This window comes from Rhincodon typus, chromosome 24 (genome assembly GCF_021869965.1).
Source record: "Rhincodon typus isolate 14 chromosome 24, sRhiTyp1.1, whole genome shotgun sequence".
In the NCBI taxonomy this organism is placed as follows: Eukaryota; Metazoa; Chordata; class Chondrichthyes; order Orectolobiformes; family Rhincodontidae; genus Rhincodon; species Rhincodon typus.
In genome coordinates, this window is record NC_063355.1 from 30,462,489 (window position 1) to 30,469,486 (window position 6,998).

Genomic DNA, 6,998 nt, shown 5'->3' on the forward strand with positions numbered 1-6,998 from the left:
CTCTGCCCAGCTGACCAGTTTGTTGATTTTCTCTTGCACTTTTTGGCAACCCTTCTCACTATTTAACACCTCACCTCACCAATTTTTGTGTAATTCACAAACCTCTTGATCACAGCCCCTACGTTTAAGTCCAATTAATTATTCTATACCACAAGCAACTAGGACCCCTGCAAAAAAGCAAAGCAAACAGTAGATTTTATTTCCAAGGTATAGAATTGAAAAGCAGAAACATTACGCTAAACTTGTCTCAAACCTTGATTAGTCTACACAAAGGACTGTGTGCAATCACTATATTGTGAAAATAACACAGGCATTATAACACATGCAGAGAAAATTTACAAAAGTAACACCAGAAATATATACAGCAGGAAAGATTAAAGGCTAGACCCAATTTCTCTTGGGGGAAAAAAACACTGAAGAGTGACCTAAGAGGGTTTTAGATTTTGATAGAGTTGATAGAGAAAAAAAAAGTTTCCTCTTGTCAAGAGAGCATATCTTGATGCCATTGATATAAGATAATCACCAAGAAATCTAAAGGTAACGCAGAAGAAACAACATCAGCCAAAACCTGGTAAGGATTTGGAGCTTCTAGTACAGGGAATGGATAAAGCCATTAATACGCTTGCATTTGAATGGAAACATGACATGCATGACAGGGCACAATATGGAGTTGGATGAACACAGCAGGTCAGGCAGCATCAGAGGACCAGGAAAGCGGACGTCTCGGGTCGGGACCCTTCTTCAGAAATGGGCCCATTTCTGAAGAAGGTCCTGACTCGAAACGTTAGCTTTCCTGCTCCTCTGATGCTGCCTGACCTGCTGTGTTCCTCCAGCTCCATACTGTGTTATCTCAGACTCCAGCATCGGCAGTTCTTACTATTTCTATGCATGATAGGGCACAGGGATTGGATGGTTATGATGATGGATTTAAATAAACTTTGGGGGAGGCTCGAATAGAACATAAACAACATCTACAGATTTGGCATACTGGCTGTTTCTGTGCCTTAGGTCATATGTAATCCTATGTAGGTTCATGCTGATGCTAAATTAAGGAGTAAATATAAATAGGTTATGAAGTCTTAAAATGACTGAAATTAACTAAAATTAATTCACTATTAAGTTTTGCTATCTTGACCTCCAGTATCTAAGCTTTCTACTGGATTAAGACTGTAATTTCTTCAATACTGTGTGATTTCAGTACTCAGAATGGCCAGTATTATGCAAGAAAAGCAGCAATTGAAGTGTTTGGAACTGTAAATAAGCAAACAGTCCACAAATACAACAGCTGAATATTTAAAGTAATACTTGTGGAATTCTTTGGTGAAGGTGATTCTGTAAATACTGAGGTCTGAAATGAAAACCAATATTCTGCAAGGACAAACAAGATCAGGGAATATTTTCAAGCCAAAATGATCATTCAAGTGAATGTGCTTTTCTGGTGTTTTATATTAGATTCTGAAATTTAATTAAACTGTTCAATGTATTTTTCGGAGCATATTATTTTTAGAGTTCAATATTTCACACAGAATGGCTGATATTGCAATATATTAGGAGAACTGCAGGTGATCTACTGAAATTATGCATGTAAAGTGTCAATAACCTGTATTTTCCCCATACAACTGCTGACTGGCCTATATATTTCCAACAGTTTGTGTTTTTATTTTAGCTCCTGCTGTGCTTTCATCTGCTGTTGGAAACATTCTTATCAGGGAATGAGAGAATGTCAGTTCCCAGTTCACTTACCACAATTTGCATTTATATAGCCTCTTTAAGATAAGAGCATGTTCTTGCATTCTTCACAAAGACGCAATCAGACAAAAAAACGGATGCCGCACCACAAAAGAAGATATAAAATAAGTGGTTACAAAAGCTTGATCAAAGAGTTGGGTTTTAAGATGCTGCTTGGCCTGCTGTGTTCATCCAGCTCTACACCTTGTTATTATAGATGGAAAAGTGGCTGGGTTTAGGAAATGTTTTGTAAAGCTTAGGATGTAGACAGCTCAAAGCAAAGCTGCCTTTCTGCAGAGAAATGGAGAAAGCTTGCACGGAAAGAAAAAGATGTGAAGGTGCTGGTGTTGGACAAAATTCACTCAACACCAGGTTATAGTCCAACAGGTTTATTTGAAGACACAAGCTTTCAGAGTCTCACTCCTTCTTCCAGTGGCAGTGGGAGAGGTGGCTTCAGACACAGAATTTATAAGCAAAAGATCAAAGGGTCATAGAACCGATGCGAATGTATTGAACAAACTTAAGATGGCTAAATTTGGGGCTAGAAATCAAGGAGGTCAAGAACAAGACTGATGGGTAAGTACAGTCAGTTTTAAATGAGCTAAAGCTTAAAACTTGCAGGAAAATAGGCAACCAGATAAGCAATGGTATGGTTAAATTTTAACTTGAAAAACTGTTGTCAATTTTAGTAGCAGATGGGCTGAGGCAGAGTAAATTAATGTTACAGGGGTAGAAATTGGAATTGATTTGATTTATTGTAGTCATGTGTACCTAAGTACAGTGAAGAGCTTTGTTTGTGAGCAGTACAGGCAAATCATAGTAAGCCAGGACATACAGATCATAGGGTGCTGAAACACAGTAAGGCATACGGGTTAAACTGCACAGGAAGGGCGCAAAGCAAAATCAACATGAACAAGATCAACACTGTTTGACATTAGAGAGGCTATTTATCAACATAATAACAACAGAGAAGAAGCTGTTCGTGAAACTGTTGGTGCATGTGTTCAAACTTCTATATCTTCTGCCTGACAGAAATTGTTGTAGGAGAGCATTACCAGGGTGGGAGGGGCCTTTGATGATGTTGGCAGCCTCTCCGCAGCAACAGGAAGTGTAAATGGAGTCTAGAGATGGAAGATTGGTTTTCATGATGGTCTGGGCTGTGCACACAACCTTCTGTAGTTTCTTACGGTCCTGAGCACGGCAGTTGCCACGTCAGACCATTATGCACCTGGAAAGTATGTAAAATTTGGACCTTATGGACATGCCAAATTTCCTAAGCCACCTGAGGAAGAAGAGGTGTTGTTGAGTCTTCTTGACTGTCGCATCTACGTGGCAAGTCCAGGACAGATTGTCAGTTATGTCACTTCTAGGAACTTGACGCTCTCAACCTCCACTCCATTGACGAAGATGGGGGCGTGTTCTCCTCCTTTCTTTCTGAAGTCAATGATCAGTTGTTTTGTTTATTCGACATTGCACCACAACACCAAGCTCTCTATCTCCTTTCTGTATTCTGACTCATCGTTGTTCGATATCTGTGCTACCAAGGTGATGTCATCAGCAAACTTGCAGATGGCGTTCATTTGGAATTTGAATGCACAGTCATGGGTGTACAGGGAGTACAGCAGAGGGCTGCAAACGCATTCCTGGGGGCTCCAGTGTAGAGGGTTATCGTGGAGGAGATGCAGTCGTCTACCTTCACGGATTGCGGTCTATGGGTCAGGAAGCTAAGAATCCAGTTGCAGAGGGCAGAGCTCAGGCCTATGTCTCAGAGTTGTAAGATCAGTCTGGAGGGGATAATGGTGTTGAAGGAGGAGCTGTAACAGAGTAGAAGTCTGACGTAGGAGTCCTTGTTGTCTAGATGTTCCAGGGATGAGTGCAGGACTAGGGAAAGGGCATCTGCTGTGGACCTGTTATTTCGATAGGCAAAATGCAGGGGATCAAGGCAGGCTGGGAGGCTTGAGTTGATGTGGGCTATGACTAGCCTCTTGAAGCCTTTCATGATTATGGAGGTCAGAGCCACTGGGTGACAGTCACTAAGGCACGTTGAATATGCTTTCTTTGGTACGGGGATGATGGTGGTCTTCTTGAAGCAGATAGGGACTTTGGCTTGTAGGAGGAAGAGGTTGAAGATGTCAGTGAATACCTCTGCCAGTTGGTCTGCACAGGATCTAAGTGATTCCATCAGGGCCTGTTTCTTTCCTTGGGTTGACTCCCAGGAAGACCAATCTGACGTCTGCAACATTGATGGAGGGAATAGGTGCGTCCGGGGCTGCTGGGCAAGTGATTAGCATTCTGCTCAAACCGAGCACAGAAAGCATTGAACGCATCAGGGAGGGATGTGTTTTAACTGTTTTCTTGCTCGGTTTCATTTTGTATCCTGTTATGTTGTTTAGGCCTTGCGATTGGCAGATGTCCAGTACAGGGCAGTCTTTGGATAGGATATGAAATCTAAAGTTCAGCTCAAGTCAAATACAATGCCAAGTTTGCAAGTAGCCGATTCTACCGGACACAGAGGCAGAGAAGGGAATGGAATCAGCAAAAGAATGCAGGATTCAGGTATGGATACAAAGATAATGGCCCTAACCAGAAGAAATTAAAGCTCATTCAAGATGGAATGTCAGACAAACAGTCTGACTTTACAGAAACAGTGGAGATGTTCAGGATTGTAAAGGTAAAACAGAATATTTTAAACAAGTAATTGTAAACTGATCCCACATCTGAGACGGTTTCTTGTGTTTACAGCACATAAACAAAAAGAGCTCAACTGATCTTGACAATCTTATTTCGCATGCGCTTCCCTGCCCTATTTCATCGAACCCTATCAATGTATCCTCGATTCTAATCTCCTCCTTGTGCTTATACAACTTTCCCCTTGATGCATCCAAGCTATTTATTTCTAATACTCCTCAGGGCAGTGAGCTTCATACTCTCAGAACTTTGAATAACATGCTGGAATAATTTTCTACATTGATGATGCTATGTGAATGCAATGTGATGCTAGTGTAATTCAGCGACTTAAAAAAAGAATTCTAAGGGGCCTGTTCACTAACAGAGAGATCTATTTTATCCAATGCAGCAATTTTATTTAAAAATGCATAGGAACTGAATATTTGTTTGCACAGAATTACATCACTGCCAAGTATGTCATTCCATGTCAGTTTATATTGGATGCACAATGTTAACCAATGGGACAATAGAGGCCAACATTAGAAAGGCTGCTGGGATAGGAGAGATTCTCAGCAGTCCTTATACAATTTGAACAATGAAGCAGATATCAGTTAGTTATGACAGGCAGTGAGTGACTATCTTGGTGCAACAATAGAAGAGCCTCCTTTAAAAATTAATGCACTTCATGGAAATAATTTGCGTATTGCTGCAAACCATTTATTTTGATTTTAAAAGTTTTCAGAAACCTTATAACACATTTCACAATTTTGTCTCCAAGTATAGCAAAGTAGCTTTGGTATTGTTTATAACAATATTTTTCTGTATATTACCAGACACAGGCAAGAATGGGACCCATTGTCAGCCTTAACTTAGCAACAACACATGAAATGAAATGTGTCACTGGATGAGACACTACTTCGATGGAAATACTGTATCAGTTGTCTCTGAACTAAACAGTGAATACCAAACAAATCATTAAAAACAAATAGTTGAGTAATTGCAAATTTGGTATCTGTCCTTGGTGGAAACTAATGGACTGAGCAGTAATGTAAAAATGAAATGATAAAATTTTTATAGTCCTTCTAACTATTGTTTGCTCATCTTTCCTTTGCCTTTGAATGTGTGCAATTGGAAAAACTTGAAGAAAAGGGAAACATAACAAAATAATAGGTATGCAGGTGGAGGGTAGATTTGAATCAAGATGAAGATACTTGCAAAGCAAAAAATATTCCTCTTTCCATTTCTCTCCAATCAGTAATTGGGGTGCCAATTGCATTGTGTCTGAGTGGTCTGTTTGGCTGTCTGCATTGCAATGGCAATAGAATCATAGAATCTCTCCAGTGTGGACGGAAGCCATTCGGCCCATCAAGTCCACACCAACCCTCCGATCAGCATCCCACCCAGACCCAACCTATCCTGGTAACCTTGTATTTTCTTATGGCTAATCTACCTAGCCCACACATCCCCCCCCGACACAATGGGCTACTTAGCATGGCCAATCCACCTAACCTGCACGTCTTTTGGCTGTGGGATGTAACCAGAGCATCTGGAGCAGACCTTTGCAAACATGGGGAGAATGTGCAAATCCAGGTCCCTGGTGCTGTGAGGCAGCATTGCTAACCACTGAACCACCGTGTCACCCCATTGCAGGTGGATGTAGAAGAAGCCAGAGCCTAAATTCAAAAAACGGGGAGTTTATTTCTCGTATCCTGGATAAAATTATTGCTCAACCATCATCATGCTAACAAAATATTTTGGATGCTGGAAATCTGAAACAAAAGCTGAAAATGCTGGAGAAATCTGGCAGCATCTATGGGTCTGAAGAACAGTCACACTGGACTTGAAATTTTAACTCTGTTTCGCCCTCCACAGATGATGCCAGGTCTGCTGAGTTTCTCCAGCATTTGTCGCAGGCCGTGTCTCCTGCATTTCCCGCAACTCATCCCTCACACCCCCTCCCCGCAACAGCAACCAAAACAGAATCCCCCTCGTCCTCACGTACCACCCCACCGACCTCCGGATCCAACGCATCATCCTCCGACACTTCCGCCATCTGCAATCCAACCCCACCACCAAAGACATATTTCCCTCTTCACCCTTATCTGCTTTCCAGAGGGACCACACTCTCCGTGACTCTCTTGTCCGCTCCACACTTCCCTCCAGCCCCACCACTCCCGGCACTTTTCCCTGCAACCGCAGGAAGTGCTACACCTGCCCCTACACCTCCCCCCTCACCCCCATCCCAGGCCCCAAGAAGACTTTCCACATCAAGCAGATGTTCACCTGTACATCTGCTAATGTCGTATACTGTATCCGCTGTTCCCGTTGTGGCCTCCTCTACATCGGGGAAACCAAGCGGAGGCTTGGGGACTGCTTTGCGGAACACCTACACTCGGTTTGCAATAAACAACTGCACCTCCCAGTCGCGAACCATTTCAACTCACCCTCCCATTCCTCAGACGACATGTCCATCCTGGGCCTCCTGCAGTGCCACAACGATGCCACCCGAAGGTTGCAGGAACAGCACCTCATATTCCGCTTGGGAACCCTGCAGCCCAATGGTATCAATGTGGACTTCACAAGCTTCAAAATCTCCCTTCCCC